Raw genomic sequence first — 19,518 nt, 5'->3', positions numbered from 1 at the left:
GTGACATAACTTTTAAGACAGACATTAGCTGCCTAAGTCACTTTAGAAAATTTTACTTAAAGTTTAAATCTGCACAGCAGAGGGAAAAACACCTGTAGTGGGAACAGTGAACCCGACTATTCAAAGGAGAAGCATATGGTTTCTTTTAACCAAAAACATATCTCTTTCACTTAGGGATGCCTGAGAATGTTTTACTCCAATTAAAGTGTCCTATGATCTTGTCTAGGCCAGGGTTAGCAAACACATTAATAGCCCAGTATAGACAAAGTAGTGTACCTTTAACGTGTTTAATCTTGTCAGGTTCAACAAATAATAGCTAACAATTTCCAAATCCTAGTCTAGACAAGACCTAAATTCAAATTCAGTTATCTTAATTAAAAAGCAGGTTGATTTGAAAGAAAAAAGCAAGAAAAGGGAAGAAGAAGATGGAAAAATAGTGTCTGATAGGGTTGTCAAAAGACTTTTTTAAAATCGCAATTAATCACAAGATTTAAAAAATCTGCAATTAATCACAGTTTTAATTGCACTGGTAAACAATAATAGAATACCAATTTTAATTTATTATAAATATTTGTGGATTTTTTCTACATTTTCAAATATATTGATTTAAACGGTAACACAGGATAAAAAGTGAACAGTGCTCACTTTATATCATTTATTACAAATATTTGCACTGTAAAAAAGATAAAGAAATAATATTTTTCAATTCACCTCATACAAGTAGTGTAGTGCAATCTCTTTATCATGGAAGTGCAACTTAAAAATGTCGATTTTTTTTTAACATAACTCAAAAACATAACAGTGTAAAACTTTAGGGCCTACAGGTTGAAGCACGAAGGGACATACAAATGTTTAGGATATGTGACATGTAAATACCTTGCAATGCCAGTTACAACAGTGCCATGCAAACACCTGTTCTTGCTTTCAGGTGACGTAAATAAGAAGCCGACAGCAATATCACCCATAAATGTAAACTAACTTGTTTTTCTTAGCAATTGGCTGAACAAGAAGTAGGACTGAGTGGACTTGAATGAGGTGAATTGAAAAATACTATTTCTTTATCTTTTTTACAGTGCAAATATTTGTAATAAAAATAATATAAAGTGAGCACTGTTCACTTTGTATTCTGTGTTGTAATTGAAATCAATATATTTGAAAATGTAGAAAAACATCCAAAAATATTTATAATAAATTTAAATTGGTATTCTATTATTGTTTAACAGTGCAATTAAAACTGCAATGAATTACAACTATATTTTTAATCGAGTTACTTTGCTTTGCATTAATCACATGCGATTAATTGCCAGCCCTAGTGTCTGAACACAGGAATGATGAAGAGCAAGGTTCTTTACAGACAATTTTAATGAGACTCTTCTGTATCTGGTCCTGGATACTGTGGTGACAGGAACATTATAATTGCCTAAAATAGACAGGATTAGTAGGATAGCTTATCTACAATTTTTTTTTTCCTGCCATCCCTCAGTTTGGTAAAGTTTGGCTGTCTTGCTAGAAAGCAATCTCTGTACTACCTGCAAGTTGTAGCAAGACCCATTTATTTATTTAAAGTCTCTCTGGATGCGTGGTGCTTATCTTTATTAACCAGGGCCACACCTGTCTTTTTTTATTGTTTTCTAAATTCAGTTTCCAGCTTCAAGTTCAGGTTCCAATTAACATTTGAGAAACATTCCCTCAATTCAGAACAAACTTGTTTGTTGAGCGAATCTGCTTTCTTCCCCCAATGCCGAAGGACAGATTGTTAACCTAATCCACATCTACCTGAGCATGTCTGATCTATTTTCTTACTCCTTACCCTCTCCCTGGATGAGGCGGAACACAAGTACAAGTTATCCATGCAGAAGGTACCGTATATTCTTGTTCATTAGCCCGTTTGTTTATAAGCCGACCCCCCAAGATGGTTAAGTAAAAATAGCAAAAACTGTATGACCTTTTCATAAGCCGACCCTATATTTCAGGGATTGGCAAACTTTGGCTCCCAGCCATCGGGGTAAGCCACTGGCGGGTCGGGATGTTTTCTTTGGTTCGCCGTTCACAGCCAATGGGAGCTGCAGTCTTACTGCAGCTCCCATTGGCTGGGAACGGTGAACTGCAGCCACAGGAAGCTGAGGGGCTCCATGCCTGCAGACGCTCCAAGTAAACAAAACGACAATGTATTAGATATTCAATTCAGTGATTCCATAGAGTTTAAAATCATCACATTTTGGTGTAGACCCATTTATAAGCCGTCCCCTGCTCTTTGATGCGTCAATTTTTTACGAAAAATATTTGGCTTATGAACGATTATATACGGTACATAAAAGTTCAGAACAATTACACAAAATTATAACTGAAATGTACAGATATAGCCACCTATCAAGTCCAACTTTCTTACTACTATACATCATTTTCATAAAAAATAACTTTTTCAAATAATATAGTAACTGTAGCTAATCCAAGAAAGATGATAAGCTTTGTGGTCTAATAACCAGGTCTTGGAACCAGTAATAAAACTCAATTTATAAACTTACAAAGTTATGAATGTAGGTCTTGATTTAGGAAAGCAACCTGAAATAGGAAAGCACTTGATGCACTTGGGGCCTGAGTGACAGCAAGGAACAAGATTATTTTCCCCCCTCCGGCAGACCCCCCCCCCCAAAATGAACACACAGCCATCTCAAATTTCTTTTTATTAAAAAAGCAGGTGGGGTGGGAACAATGATTAAAGGGTGTGTATAGGGGGCAGACAGGGAGAGGAGTGGCAAAGTTGTTGCAAGGATCACAGACCTGGGAAAAAAATAAAAAATTGAGCTGGGTAGCTGAAGGGAAAACTTCAAGCACTCTTACCAAATCTGCTCCCTCATTATTATAGGCACCCCACTTTTTTCAGATCACTTTAAGCACTGCATGGGGGAGGAGGGGGAACGGACAGACAGTAGACACCACCTTAGAGCAAAAAGATTACTGATTCAGCATGTTGTCTTCTGTTTTACTTTTTTTCTACTCTTTACATTTTCTTTGTCCTCTGAAATACTAATTTTTTTGAAATTACAAGTATTTCCCTTTTAGGTAATAAAAGAAGGAGTTTATGTATTTTGTTAAAAATATGCATCATTAAACATCTTTACTGTACACTAAATTAAAGTTAATGAATGTCTTCAGAAGTCTTTGCTAAATATTTTCCCAGAAGGATGGCATTCATGAAGTCAGACTAAAATCTCCCACTCCCTTATCTACCAATGTTTCATATCAACCTTCATTGTTCCTGGTACCGTTCAGTACTGTGTGCCTCTCCCTATGTTACCTTTCATTCTTGTTTCTACAGGCTTTTGTAGATCAAGTATTTCTTCTCATGAAAGGTAATGAGCTTCTCCCATTATTATTTTGAAGCAGTATAAATGTTTTGTGTATAATCCTGGTGAATTTCATATGGTATGTTTTCCAAAGAGATGATTGGCTGAGCCTTTCATCTCTCTTCCTTTGCCCCTGTCCTAATTAAAAACCCTAGCAGGAATGGTATGGTGCTGGATCTTTAAAACCCTAAAACTATTTGGATTCCACAATACTATCTACATTGTCCACTCATCTACATAGGTCACCTTCCAAAAATATTCAAAAGAATCTGACCCCAAATATTTAATTCTAATGGAGACTCATGATATCTGAAAATAGTTAGGCAAAACAGAGGCACAGAAGCATGTTAAGAACCTTGTTTACAGAGCAGCAAATAGAGATCCTACTACATCTGTTTCAAAACAGGGAAGGCAAATCCTTTCCTGCTTATTTTGAGGAGCTTCCACTGTTTGAATTCCTGTGGTAAAATAAGAGGACCAATGTACACCAAGAATATTGAGTACTTCAGTCACAACCTCTATGAAAAAAATTAAGTGAGACTTGTTAGAGCAAATAAGGTTAAATGAATAAAGCTTCAGATACATCTGTGAAAAGACAGGAGTTTTAGCTGAGTAATAGTTTAGAAGATGAAACGTATTATTCCCACCAAATTACTGGACAGTCCTGTTAATATGTTCAAGTTAAAAATCAGCTGTATCTCATTGTTAACAACAGTGTTAATTTAAAGTGAAACACATGTTTAGGTGTTTTGCTGGATCAGGGCCAGAGTGCTCAGCTCATGGCAGGATCAAATCCCTGTTGAGCCAAAGCCACTTAATAAGGACACTGTGATAAGTGTTGAAGCTGTCCCTTTTCATGGTTACATTTGTGATATTTCTTAAAGCAAAAACAGCAAATACTTTCTAAAAGAAAAGTGATTTAGTTGGTCTGTGATTCTTGTCTGAAGGGTTGAATTAGTGAACTCAGCTTAAAGAAACAAATGAATAGAACTTTCCCCCTATGCATTTCATTTGTACTGTTTGAGTTGGCCCAGTTGAATGATAAATGGCAGGGGAACTAAGTGGGTGATGTAAAAGATATTACTTTGCCTTGTCTGTCTAATATCCTAGGACCAACACAGCTACATGTAAATGGCAGGGTCATGTTTATCGTATATTGTCCATTTCACTGAAGTTAATCCATTCGCTGCTGCTAAAAGCACACTGTACAGATCTGATTCATAAGAAGTATTTATACATTATATACATATCTTTCTCATTCTTTCATTTCCGAGGCACATTATAGACATATAAAATGGGACCTTTAATATAGGAATGCACAGCACGCCTTGCCTTGCCCAAAAAGCCCAGCATCACGGTTGAAGTGTCACATATGTGGTATGTATAACGCCTAGGCCACATTATGGCATCTGAGTGAGAAATTACCTGGTTTTATATTTTTTGTTTATTGGTTTGTTTTTAACATGTCGCTTCATATTTAATGGAAATAAATATGTAAGACAGTCTCTGGATGAAACAGAATTAATGGAGTCCTCTCCAGAAAGGAAAGGTGGGTTAAGAATTATCACAGGCAGGCAAGCAAGAGACAAGCCTAACGCAGTCCCATGTGTTTAAGGCCGAGGAACAGCCTTGAAACAGTTGTGGGCCAGAAATTCCATCTGTAATAACTGTGCCAGTCATGTGTTTAAAAAGATTTGGCTAGCTCTTTCTCTAACTTGGCATCTGTGGAGTCAGAGGGAAGAAGTGGGGGTTGATTAGTTAAACTGTAGAACTGATTATCTTAAATTCAAAATGCTGTATTTTAAGTTTCCGTGAAGGATATTTTCTGAGATGCTAAATATTAAAAATAGCAGGGTAAAGGTGTTTGTATAAAATAATTCTTATTTTGCAGTACAATAAGCCTTGTTGTTTCTTGCAGTCTGAATAAATTCACTGTTATGGGCATTTCAGCATCTTTGTATATGACATACATTGCACTACATAGGAGGTTCATAAGATTAAATTACAGGATTAGAAATTTATTTGAAGTTATATTAACTTCAAATTAATAGAGATAGCTCAGTGGTTTGAGCATTGGCCCGCTAAACCCAGGGTTGTGAGTTCAATCCTTGAGGGGGACATTTGGGGAACTGGGGTAAAAATCTGGGGATTGGTCCTGCCTTGAGCAGGGGGTTGGACTAGATGATCTCCTGGGGTCCCTTCCAACCCTAATATTCTATGATTCTATGAATTGTCCATATCACTTTTTGGAGGTATTTGGGCACACTCTTTTAGCTGACAGGCAAGAGAAAAAATATCACCTGAGGCCAGTTTTTAAAAAATGACAAATTTGAGCATAAAACAGTTTGCTTTAGTGCTAAAAAGGGTTAAATATGAGGGCAGCAGGTACAGGCAGCTGTAGGTATGTGATATGTATGACTGTTTTGCAAGGTGCTATAAATATTGGCTCCATGTAATCTGATACCAGGGTAGGACTGGCAAACTAATGAAGGAAAGTAGATAGCAATGTAAAAGAACTGGAATTTCAGGTCTAGCTAAGTAATAGCAGTCTGCTCCAGAGTAAGGTTGAGACTATTCATATTGCTCACAGATGACAGCAAATGAGAGGCAAACAAGAGGAATATTCCATAGGCTGCACTATTGTCATATCAATCCCTAGGGTCTCAGCAAAGGTAAGATCATTTACATTTCTGAGACCTGCAGAGGTCTCTTGAGGAACGGTGGATGAAAGTATGTCCATTCTACGGTGGATGAAAGTGTGTCAAAGGCCTACAAAATATCAAGATGTGAGTAGCATGGTTGGGAGTCGGGAATGAGGTTGGTGAAGAGGACAGGGTTTTGTTAATGTGGAAACTATACAACTTTTGCTCAACATAGTTTGTACCTATTTTTTTTTAACTGGTGTAAGTGAAAACAAAAGCTTGAATGCATGATACTGTATTTACAGTGAATCTGCGTACATAATATTAATGTGAATGTACATTGCAGAATAAAATGCTTAACTCCTAAGAATAAATTATTTTGTTCAACAGCATGCTCTTGGTAATCAGTTAGAATGCATCAGCAAAACAATAAAAGGAAAAAAGAAATTGAGATAACAGGAAGAAAAGGCCATTAAGATGCAAAATACTCAAATAAGTTGATTTTTTTTTTTACAGGCCTGTCTTTCTTCATACATAGAATGGATGATTATTGAGCTTGGAGGTATGGAACCTAGGCTTAGTTCCAGTTTTAAATAACTATTCCCCCTTCTGTTAAGCTGTGGCTGTTCTAGAATTACCTAGGCCTGAGCAGCAAAGATTGCTCTGAATGAGAAACTTTTGATTTGACCACTGGAGGTAGATTTCTATAGCTGCCTACAGGTGGTAAAATCTTGTTTTACGAGTTTGTGTGCCTGGTAACTTTATGGAGCAGTTGGCAGTTTTACCAGAATTTGGTGATGGCTGTCTACCAGTAACTTGTGAAGGTTTTTACCTGACCAGAATAACTAACACTGTCCTATCCCAGCTCCTGATTCTGATCTACGATTTACTCCCTTTTAAGTTTAAAATATAACACTCTATTCAGAAAGGATCACAGTTTTATGTATCTTGTTATTTTAGGAAACAAGATTTCCCCTTAACTCTATTTATCAGACGATACTTTTTACCAATGAGTTACTTATCTCAGGCTCCAGTTCTTCAAACGCCACTGGCATACCCTTTGCCATTGAAGGCAGTGTGATTTGACATGGCTCCAAGCATCTGCCTGCATGTTGCTTCTTGCAGTATGATGGCCTGATTTCTTAACAGCATATCAGTATTTAATCTTCCTAGTTAAAACATGTGCCATTAGATACCAAAACTATTTGCAAGTGCCTTTATTGTATTAAATAAATGAGAATGTATTTACTCTTTTTGTATTCCAAAAAATTAAAGCATTTGGTTTACATTAATTCTTAAACTAGTTCTGGGATTTTAACAACTCACATTCAATAAATCAGTTCTTGTCACTAGATTTTGTTTAACCAGATTTAAAAAAGTCAATTAACTCTTAATATTAAGAACTCTTGCAATGTACTTTCTTTGTGTTATGCTGACAGTATGCTCAACATTTTACTCACTATGGTACGATACACAAAGATAGTCCTAGTCTCAAAAGTTTACAATATATAAAATAAGGTACACTGGATATTCTAGAGGAGGGAATAATTTTCTTTTCTTTATATAATTATTACTAAAGACTTGCCTACTCTGTCTTTTACTGAGGCGAAAGATTTGAATGCAAAATCTTGTGGCCTGCTGAACTGGAATAGGTATTTTATCCCATGTAATTGGAAAAATTGCCATTCCAGATCAGATTCCATCTGTCCTGCCTTGGCAGTAGGCAATACCAACTGTTTCTGAGGAAAATGCAGGAGTCCCCAAGTGGGCAATTATTGGAGGGGGCGGGGGGGAATCCTGCCTGTCTGAGAAGCTTGTTTGAAATTCATTCTCTGAGAGTTTGGCTTGTGCCGTAAAGCATAATGGTTTATATCCATTCCAAACTTGTTTTCTTTTTTAAATCATATCTACGGTCACCCAATGAAATGAATAGGCAGCAGGTTTAAAGCAAATAAAAGGAAGTACTTCTTCACATAACACATAGTCAATCTGTGGAACTCGTTGCCAGGGGCTGTTGTGAAGGCCAAAACTATAACTTGGTTCAAAAACAATTAGATAAGTTAATGAAGGATAGGTCCCTCCACAGCTATTAGCTAAGTTGGTCAAGGATGCATCCCCATTGTTGTTCCTAAGTCTTTGGCTGCCAGATGCTGGGATTGGACAACAGGGGATGGATAACTTGATGATCGCCCTGTTCTGTTCATTTACTGGCATTGGCCACTGTCGGAAGACAAGATACTGGGCTAGATGGACCATTGGTCTGACCCAGTATGGCTATTCTTAAGCTCCAGTTACCCATGTAGATGTCACTAATACTTTCTTAAGCTCTTGGTCTCTAATGTATCTGTGCCAATGAGTTCCACCAGTTCCTTATAGGCCAAGTTATTATTTTTTTGGTCAGTTTTAAATTTGTTGACTTTCAATTAAATTCAATGGCTGTCTGTTCTTGTATTATAAGAAAGGGTAAATAGGAGTGCCTTATTTTCCTTCTCCGTACCAGTTATATATAATAAAATGGAGGCAAGCTCCTGTGAAGCATAGTCTAAGAATAATGAAGATTCAGTGGTTATGAGGATGAGAGGAGAGACCAGGATAAACTCAGAGATATTCTGAGAGGGACTGAGAGTACCCATCAGTGACAACTGAAACAGAGAATCGTATGGGGAGGTCAGGAAAACTAGTGGAGACAGCATAGTTGTGGGGGTAAATTTTCAAAAGTGCCTAAGGCCTGATATACAGAATTGGTACCATTATAATTATGTTGATTAGTGTGATTTTTTTTGTTTTTCTTTTTGTTAATGAAATAATTTTACTGGTATCACTTATTCCCTGCCCCATATGGAATAAGCACTTTTATATTGGCATAAATGCGTACACATTTGTGTGTGTATGGTTTAACTATATTGGTTTAATTAAAGTGGTGCAAATTTCTTGGTTAGAAAGGACTTAGGAGCTCAAGTCCCATTTTCAGAAGTGTCTTGGACACGTATGTCCCTAAGTCACTTCTGAGCTTTTGAAAATGTGCCCCTTCTATTTCATACTTCTAACTCTCAAATTTCAGACTAGGTCATCTGGCCCATAATTGCCATCTGAACAACTCTATCAAAAAGAACAGGAGTACTTGTGGCACCTTAGAGACTAACAAATTTATTTGAGCATAAGCTTTCGTGGGCTACAGCCCACTTCATCAGATGCAGGTGAAAAAACTTTTGTAGTGATAATCAAGATGGCCCATTCCAGACAGTTGACAAGAAGGTGTGAGGATACTTAACATGTGTGTGTATATATATCTTCTTACTATATGTTTCATTCTATGCATCTAATGAAGTGGGCTGTAGCCCACGAAAGCTTATGCTCAAATAAATGTGTTGGTTTCTATGGTGCCACAAGTACTCCTGTTCTTTTTGCAGATACAGACTAACATAGCTGCTACTCTGAAACTCTGTCAAAGTACAGATAGAGTAAAGTACAGATCTGCAAAGTCAGATAATCATTTAACTTGTAAATCAACACTTATGTGTTGCATTGAGGTTACCTCAACCCCTTTACCCACCACCTCTCAGCCTTTTCAACAGATTGCAGCAAAAGGGAGTGAAGGAATTAAAGTCAGAAAAAGGTTATAACATAAACGAGGTTTAATTCCTTATTGTTAATACTCTGGAAGGGAATCCTGCCTAATATTAAATATTCAGATTAACAAAGACTGCCATTAATGGAAAGATATTCGTGGAAGGTTTGATTACCTGCTGCCAGCAGGAACTTTTTATGACCTGTGTCCATGCTGCCTGGAATCCTTTAGAGTATGTAGTTGTTAGCTGAATGCTATGCCAAGGGATTCAGTCCATTTTTTTTATCGAGTTTTAAATAAAATGTTACTTTTTTGATAAAACAGAATAACCTGACCGATTTCTGTCCTTCTCTCTGCACTAAAGTGAGCCTATAGACCCTGGCAACGCAGCCTGGTTTCAAACCAGGTTGTGGAACAGATACTATTGATGTCAGTGGTGTTCAAGCTTCTTTAGTTATGGACAAAGAAAAGGCCACTCAGGTTACAGCTGTCTGCTGCTATTGTAACTATTTATCCTGAAGTAACTCAGAAATCTTGTGAGGGTGAGCCTAGTGTCTCAAGTTGGTTCCCCTTTTCCTCACTGGTAGACACTGAGAATAGCTGAGGGCAATTGCTTGTTCTTGCATGTGAGTTTCTGCAGTCTTTCATATTATTAGCACCTGCTCCATGTGTACAGTGCCTAAAGACACTTGAAGTGATCATAAGGCATTTTGGGTTGCTTTGTCTCTCAGCTCTGTGTTTCCTTTTCATCACACTCTGATATTACATTCTCACTACTTTTTCTGACTGAGATATAGTTCTGAATACAGTGAACTGGGTCTGGCTCAATCCTGGTAAGACAGAAGTGATGCCTATTGGCAGAAGGAAACATTGAAAAGGCCTGGAGAGTGGTGTCATTACCATCTGTGCATTTGCCTGACTTCAGCCAGGATGGTTGTGGCCTCTTGTTTCCCAAATTCCTAGGTGACAATGCCCTATAGTGTCTTTCCCCCCTCCTCACTCCAAGGAGGGGGTAAAGGCTGGGCAAGTGGCTATTGACTTTCGACAGTTATCCACAACTTTATCACCTCCAGACTAGATAAAAATAATTTGCTCTACTTAAGACTACCTTTGAAAACCACTTGGAAACTTTAGGTAATACATAATGCAGCTTTCCCTGTTCTAAGTGGGTTGAGCACATCTTTAGCACATAACACCTGAGGTTATGCTGCCAGTCAGTGGGGTGGGATTTCATGTGGGAGGAAGTTGGAGGGCCTAGTAGGACTCTAGCAAAGGTGTGGAGTCCCAGGTTGCTCAGGTCTTCCTGCAAAGTCACCAGTGAAAATATATTTCTAGGGTGTAAGTTGGCTAAGCAAATCTTCTGAAAGGCTCATCAAGGAGTTCGAGTTATTGAGATACAGTAGAAGAAGTAGAAGAGGATTTCCAGGGAGACTAAGAGAGTGTTTATTCATGTATAGTTCCATTTTAGATAAGAATTAGTAAGTGGTTATTCATTTTTCATTAGTTTATTGTATATAAAGTTCTGTTTTTACTTGCTACCCTGGTAAATTAGCCTGTAGTTTTGAATGTTAGAAATAAGTTTATTGGTATCCTGTTTTTCTTCCTTTTCTTGGGACTAATTGCATGCGGTTGGGCTTATAAAGTGGGAACTGCTGTGTGTGTTAATACAATTTTCATGCTTTGTTAAGGTTGTAACTGATTCATATACATCCTTGAGCTTTAGAAACCTCCTGTTTTCCACACAGTATCGCAAAAGAAGCAACAGTGAAACATTTTTCCATGAATCGTAATGACAGGTCACGAAGAACTCAATGTTTATAACAGCAAAGAGGCGTAAGACCATTGAAATAAACACAAAAGCCATGTCTACACTACAAACTTATGTGGACCTAAGCTACACTTACATACAACTGCCGCAGTTAATTCATTGCTCGTGCGTGTGTATACTTGGCTCCTTGTATCGGCAGTGTGCATACTCACCAGGAGTGCTTAGAATCATAGAATCTCAGGGTTGGAAGGGACCTCAGGAGGTCATCTAGTCCAACCCCCTGCTCAAAGCAGGACCAATTCCCAACTAAATCATCCATCAGCTTGTATTGATGCAGAGCACAGTGCACTGTGAGTAGTATCCCACTGTGCAACTCATCACTATCCATCACAGTGTCTCTTGGAAAGATTTTGCAATGCCTGATGGGGCTGATGCGAGTCGCACAGGGGTGACTGGGCACATGGGGTCAACTTCCCATGATGCAGTGTTTTCCATCTCATAATTTCATCTGCATCCCATAATGTTCATGTCTTCTTTTCAAAATCCTACAAACCCATGTGGCCCTCCTCACCGTTCACCATCTCTGACAGAAGCATGGAGCCTGCACAGCTCTGCATTAATTGTTTGCTTTCAGAACTGCTCAGCACCAGCCAGCATATGTTGTGAACTAATAAAGATGAATTATGTTCCAAAAAATAGAATTTTATTCTGTGACATGAACCAGGCAATTCATAAAAAACATGGAAAACTTAATCAAACTTAATAAATTAAGCGAACAGAACTTATGAAGGAGAAAGAACAGTCATATTCATTTCAGGTTACACATACATCAACCGTGACTTTCATAGGTCAGTGTATTGTGAAGCTGTGTTTGTCTTTAATGTACCCTGGGGTAGAGTGGTAAGGGCAGTGCACTGACCCCTCATGCCACATGAAATGTTTGGGGGTGGGGGGCGACTATAGGGAGGTCCTGATATTGAGTTTTCAATGGGTTCTAGGGGGAGGTGAGCATGGGATTGTTGAACCTACAGGTCCACCAGAGTCTGCATCAAGGGGTTTGCTGCCTGAGAAGTGCAAACATCTCCTGCAGTACGTCCCTCTCCTTTTCCTGCACATTTCTCCTCTCCACTCTATCTTACTCCAATGTCTACAATGGTGACCCTCTAGGCCCTGTGCTCATTCTCTGATGCAGCACTGGCTTGCAGAATCTCCTGGAACATGTTATCCTGAGTCCTCTTCTTTCTCCTCCGTATTTGGCTCAGGCATTCCACATGTGTAGAGGGGGAAAACTCTGTAGGCTGCAACGGCAGCAGCTGCAGATATAACACACAGAGGTACCATTGTCAGTGTATTCACGATGGAAATCGAAACTTAAGATGCTGAGTGAATTTACTCCCTTTGCTCCACACAAGTTATAAGTACTACATTCTTACTTTTTGCTTGGGATTGATTGAGTATGGCACCAGTCACCGCACCAGCTATGGTGAGTGGAGCCCTCTCAGGGTTGAGGAAATGAGGAAGAAGTAGCTCAGTTTCATGTTTCTAGTTGTAGAAGGCAACGGAACTGAATACCGGCACAGTTTTCTACAGGCGGTGGTGATTTTAGCTGATATTTCACTCCTGAAGGTAACAGAGGCATTGAGAGCACAACTTGTACTGGCATCCCAATGCTGCCCCAGGTCTGTATGCTGCTAGCCTCTGTACTGCAGTGGAGCCTGCTGAAGTTATAGCTGAATGGCATGGGAAAGTGTCCTACTGTGACAGAAGAAATAAGGCAGCCCTCCCCAGAAACTTTCAGCAGAGGATTGCAGACTACCTCCTTGAAAGTTTTATCAAGATCTCTGTGGAGGATTCACAGGACATCCCGGTACACATACATAAAATGATTCCCATGGCTTCCACTGCCTAACCCTGGAGGAGACTAAAAAAGCAGATGGCAAATCTCTCTCTCTTGGTTGTTCTACAGTGGTTCTCAAACTTTTGTACTGGTGACCCCTTTCACATAGCAAGCCTCTGAGTGTGACCCCCCCCTTATAAATTAAAATCACTTTTTTATATATTTAACACCATTATAAAGCTGGAGGCAAAGTGGGGTTTGGGTTGGAGGCTGATAGCTCCTGACCCCCATGTAATAACCTCGCGACCCCCTGAGGGGTCCTGACCCCCAGTTTGAAAACCTCTGTTCTACTACCTCTACTAGCACAAATCAAGATGAGTAAATCAACATATGTATCCTGCTACTTTGGGGTGCCATCCCTGTAATTTCAAAATAAACTGCATACTTACTGGAGGTTCCTTCCCCTGCATTGGGCTCTCCTGTGCTCAACTTGCAGTACTGGCTGGACTGAGGTGGAGTCAAAAACAGATCTTGGCTTATTGCACAGCTGGATCCCATGGTTGCCTGTTTCCCATACTCCTCCTCACTGGTTACGGCAGGGGCCTGTGACTTGATCTCCTTGGTAGGATCCATGATGCTATTGGGGGTGGAGATAGGGTCTCCACTGAGGATGACATGCAGCTCTTTGTAAAAGTGGTAGGTCTGTGACTGTGGATCAATTGTTGGCCTCCTTGGCGTTCTTGTGCTTGCTGCAGCTCCTTTGCTTTCATGTGGCACTGCTGCTGGTCCCTGTCATAGTTCTTCTCCTGCATCGCCCGAGCAACCTGCTTGTAGAGATGTCCATGTTTCTACGTCTGGTTCAGAGCTGAGCCTGTGCAGCATCTTCTCCCCACAGGCCCAGGAGATCCAATAACTCCTGTGTACTCTAGGCAGGAGCGCATCTGGAGAGCGTAGTTGGCATGGTCAGCTGAGCAGTTGCACTCAACAATGGACTGGAGAGCTGCTAGGTGTGCTCACCAAGCTGGGCGATCAGGAAAAGCAATTTAAAAAATTTGTCGGGCTTTAAAGGGGAGGAGGGCTTCTAGTATATGTGACTTGGGCAACAAAGTTCACAGTGGTGAACAGAGAGCTCAGTGTAGGGTGTTGTGGCACAGCTTCTGGAGGCCAGTTATGGTCAATGTAGGTAACGCAGTGTCTACACTCTCACTGTGTCGACCGAACTACATTGACCATGACTCTAGGCCACTCGGGGAGGTGGTGTTATTAAGTTGGCGCAGCGAGGCACTTATATCGGCAGGAGTCAAATTTAAGTGAGACACAAGCACAGTTAAGTCGATGTAAGCTGCCTTGCGTTGACCTAACTTTGTAGCGAGGACCAGGCTAAGGTTTCATGGACTTCAGTGGATTTCGGATTAGGCTCATAGTGTTTTGGTTATGTGACTGTTTCTTCTAAGACAGGGGTTCCCAAGCTTGGTTCGCGGCATGTTCAGGGTAAGCCCCTGGTGGGCCGCAAGATGCTTTGTTTACCTGAGCATCTGCAGGTCTGGCCGCTCGCACCTCCCAGTGGCCGCTTCCCACAGCTCCCATTGGCCAGGAACAGCGAACCGCGGCCACTGGGAGGTGCGAGCGGCCAGACCTGCGGATGCTCAGGTAAACAAAGCATCTCGTGGCCCACCAGGGGCTTACCCTGAACAAGCTCCGAACCAAGTTTGGGAACCCCTGCTGTAATATGAACAAAAACAAATCAGTTTGTTTGATATCTCTCAACTTAAACTCTCAACTTCCTAAAAGAAGTTGTGTAGTGGAAACACTGGTATAACATTTTAAATGGTGTCATATTACAAAACGTAATTTTGCCCCAGCTACTTTATTTCATTAGTTCAAGTGTATTTAATAGTTTGCTGCTACAGCATATGCTTTTGGGTACTGGGTCTATGCTGTTTGCCTGTGTAATATGAAATCTACCATAAAAAATGTGTTTACAGCTAATGAAAAATTTGGGGAGTAAAACAATTTGTTTTTAAAACTATTTTTTTCTTGTTTTTAAAAATATGCAGCATATTTATGTTCAGTCTCTTTAGAAACATATATTTCTTTGTTTGTCCTTGAGAGTGTTGATGACGTTGAGGCTCTGGAAGACAGATGCCCATAGTAGGGAGAGAGAGTCCTTTTCTAGGTACAAGCACCTGATCCTTCTAAGTAAGAAAAAGAATAAATATGATTCTTTAATGTGTGTGTAATGTTGATGTATCCATGTTTTACATTTTTTTTAGAGCACTCTGCTTTATGCCTTACCACAATCTTTGTGAGGCCTAAATACAGGTAACCATTTGTGATTTAATAAAAATTTTAAAAACGAAAAGATACATTTATCAGAGTTTATTTTTATTCATCAAGTAAAAACTAAAGTAAAAGTTGAAACTTATAAGAACCTAGTTATCCATCAATGGTCACAGGTAATTGCTCTTCATGTTATGGGGAATTATGCTCTAGCATCAATGGAAGAATAAATCTCCTATGCTAGCTTTCTAAAAAATGTGTCTAGTTCAGTGGTTCTCAAACTTATTTGATCAGGCCGCCTTTATTTGTGTCTGTCTGTAGTCGTTTATGTGCTCTCCCCCCTCCCCCAAATACATATACCGCTATGCACCTCTGAAGGCAGAGCGGAGAGAAGTGACTGCTGACGGGGCGCCCAGCTCTGAAGGCAGCGCCATGCCAGTAGCAGCACAGAAGTAAGGGGGGCAATGTGAGAAGTTATATTTGTCATCACTTTTCGCAGTAGTCTTAGTGCCCCATTGCCCCACTTACTTCTGCGCTGCTGCTGCCACCCTGGGGCGGACAGCCAGAACCCTGCCATCCCGGAGCTGACAGCCAGAGTCCTGCTGTCTCCGAGTGAGGGATTGGGGGATGGGGAAAGGAATGCCCAAGCCCAGGTGGCGGGGCTCCAGCCGTCTTTTTCCCCGCCTCCCATGCGTGCACAGCGCTTCCGCACAAGCCCCAGCCATCTGGGACTGATGGTCAGAGCTCTTAAAAAAAACAAACAAACAAAAAAACTACACACACACACATACAGAGCTCGCGCCTCCCTTGTCACATTCCCGATTCTCCCTTGTGAGGCCCGCCCCATAGTTTGAGAACTGCTGGTCTAGTGGATAAGCAGGGAACCTGGAATCAGGTTATACTCCTGTCTCTGCCTCCAGTTCTCTTTGTGACCTTGAGTGACTTACTTAACAACTCTGCCCTTCCATTTCCTCATTTGTAAAAATGGAGACAGTAGTATTTGCCGTACAGTACTGTGCAGCTTTAAATGTTTGCAGAATGCTTTATCATTGGATGAAAGGAAGTTTCAGAAGTGCAAAGTATTGTTAAAGTACTGAAGTATCTTTAGCACTCCACAGGGCAGGATGTGTCTGAGTTTGTTAATTTACCCTAATTTAGAACTGCTGCTGCTAATATATCTACTTTTTTTCATTGCTAGAAAAATTCAAGTCTGTAGGCCTTGCACACTAACTCATAGTGTCCGGACTGTGATGCTTGGAAATTGGTATTGCTGTTCCTTGGTTAGAGAAAGTGCAAACAAAATATTTCATCTTAATGAAAAAGTATTAATGTATCTATTGGGGAAGGTTTAAACTACTGTATATACTCGTTCATTAGCCCGTTCATTTATAAGCCAACCCTCCATAATGGTTAGGTAAAAATAGCAAAAACTGTATGACCTTTTCATAAGCCGACCCTATATTTCAGGAGTCGGCAAACTTTGGCTCCCGGCCCGTCAGGGTAAGCCGCTGGGAATGGTAAACCACGGACACTGGGAGCTGAGGGGCTCCGTGCCTGCAGACGCTCCAAGTAAACAAAACGTCCCGACCCGCCAGCGGCTTACCCTGACGGGCCGGGAGCCAAAGTTTGCCGACCCTTGCTATATTTTAAAAGCTGGCATCACAAGAAACACTCAAAAGTTTTGCTAGAATTATTTTAATGTAATCTAACAAAAAAACTGTTGTTATAATAACTGAACAAATATGTATTCACCTTCAAAATTGCAGTCAATATTTAAAATCAGTAAATGGATATTTAAAACAAGTAACTTTGAAGGATTTTAAGACTTTTTAAAGTCTCGTATTGTTCTAAGTCTGAATGAGTCTCTGATTCGCCAAACGGTTCATTAAACTCTGCTTCAGTCAGAGCTGAACCTGCATTGTCATCGTAGATGTCGACAGTGTCGTCTTCAGAGTCAGATTCCTTCTCATCATCAGCCTCTGTTGTGTCATCATCAAATATGGCATCATCTTCTGACCCGTCGAGTGCATTGCTGATACAGCATTTCCTAAATGATTTTTCTACCATTTCCGAGGGAATGGACACCCACACGTCCTTGATCCACTGGGCGACCAGATTGATTTAGGGCTTCATAAGCCTTTTGTCAACTTCGCCATGCTCGAGCACATCCATTCAAATCACATTTTGCGTATCCTGTCTTTAAAGGGTTTGTTCAGGCAGACATAAGCGGTTGTAGAACTGAAGTTAAGACTCCAGGTACTACAGCCGAAGTAGTCTTGTGTGCCCTGAACATGCCCCAAACGAGCATAGCAGGTTTCTTGAAAAGTGCTTCTGGTCTCTTATTCCAGGCTTTTTCCAGCCATTCAGTAGTCCCACTTTCATCCATCCATCCCTTTTCGTGTGCACGTACGATGACACCAGCAGGAAATTTCATGTTTCTAGGCAAGGTTTTTCTTTTAAAAATAAGAACAGGAGGGAGCTTTGATCCATTTGCCAAACATGATAAAACCACCGTAAAATGGATTTTTTCATGGCCAGTGGTTTTAATTAAAACTGTTTTTTCACCAACATTGGTTATTGTTCTGTTGTTCAGGAGATCGAATATCATTGGTGTTTCGTCCATATTTCCTATTTGTGACAGTTCAAATGCATATTCCTTTCGATATTTTATAATAAACCTTTGGAAAGATTTGATTTTTTTCTTCTAGATCTCTAGGCAGCTTTTGCGCTATCTTTGTTCACTGACGAAGACAGAGAGACCATGACGGTTCATGAAGCGAGTACACCAACCCACTGATGTGACAAACATTGACGGCTTTACTGACTTGTGTTTGTCGTCTTTCGACATTTGCAGAGCACGCAGAGGAATTCCAGTTCTAGTGACAATGTACCCATTTTGTCGACATTCAGCAACCCAATTATTGAGATCTTTCTCTAGCTCAGGAAATGAAGTGCACCTCGGACATTTTTTCTTGCTTCTTGGCATGTCTTTTAGTGTTGTTTTATTTTTTCGCCATTCTCTTACTTGCTTCTCATTGATACAAAATTCATGAGCAGTGGCACAATTATTGTTTGCTTCTGCATATTCAACAACATTAAGTTTGAACGCTGCATAAGAAGATCTTTTTCTTTTGATTTCACTGTTCATTTTAAATACTAGTATGAAAATAGATTATTATTGTAGTTATAGATTTTGTAGGACTTTATATAGGAATGTCACCTGCTTTATCACTGTCAAATTATTATTGGTCTTTGTTTATTTCAAAGCAGACTGGCATATCTGTAGGGATAACAGGCTATTTCAGTTTTATTAGAGATTCCATCGATTCTGCACGTTATATTTTCATATTGGCTTGAGATTTACGAGGTCCATTTCAAGCCAATCTAATCCACTAAACAAAGCCTTTGCAACTTTAAAAGGCTGCAGTATTGATATCAATAAATGGGTCGGCAAACTTTGGCTCCCAGCCTGTCAGGGTAAGCCGCTGGCAGGACATTTTGTTTACCTGGAGCATCTGCAGGCATGGAGCCCCTCAGCTCCCTGTAGCCACGGTTCATTGGCTGGGAACGGGGAACCGCAACCACAGGGAGCTCAGGGGCTCCATGCCTGCAGACACTCCAGGTAAACAAAACAACAATGTATTAAATATTCAATTCAATGATTCCATCGAGTTTAAAATCATCAAATTTTTGTGTAGACCCATTTATAAGCCGACCCCTGCTCTTTGATGTGTCAATTTTTTACCAAAAATATTCAGCTTATGAATGAATATATACGGTACTTTACTTTTGCTGCTGTATCCTTCATTTTCAATATCAGCAAACAGACTGCTAGGTGGCCGATGTGAAATGAGATTAGTGAGCATATGACTGACACTATTGGCACTTGCATTTTCTCAAAAGAGAGGCCAAGACATAAATGGTAAGGGAGGTTAGAAGCATCCCTCAAGATTAAAGATTAGAAACATTGAGAGGTAACCTAGAGTCGTTGCACTGCTGCAACCTGTATGTGTATTCTGAGGATACATGGAGAACCTCACAAATACTATAGTGCTTTACAAAATAAATTTGTTTAA

The 19,518-nt window shown here is 40.0% G+C and overlaps 1 protein-coding gene across 4 annotated transcripts in view; it reads left to right on the top strand.

Annotated features, from left to right (window-relative positions):
* Window positions 1–19,518, top strand: part of ELF1 (E74 like ETS transcription factor 1) — a 146,790-nt gene that overhangs the window by 70,946 nt on the left and 56,326 nt on the right. The window contains exon 1 of one of the 4 annotated variants that reach the window (XM_045012545.1): window positions 6,519–6,551. The exons of the other annotated variants lie outside the window; for them this stretch is intronic. The gene's annotated coding sequence lies outside the window, so the exon portion shown is untranslated. Of the gene's footprint in view, window positions 1–6,518; window positions 6,552–19,518 lie in introns of those variants that run through there. 4 annotated transcript variants of the gene reach the window in all.

This window comes from Mauremys mutica, chromosome 1 (assembly GCF_020497125.1).
Source record: "Mauremys mutica isolate MM-2020 ecotype Southern chromosome 1, ASM2049712v1, whole genome shotgun sequence".
Classification (NCBI taxonomy): Eukaryota; Metazoa; Chordata; order Testudines; family Geoemydidae; genus Mauremys; species Mauremys mutica.
The sequence above is the reverse complement of the archived record's forward strand: the minus strand, read 5'-3'. Positions and strand labels throughout refer to the sequence as shown.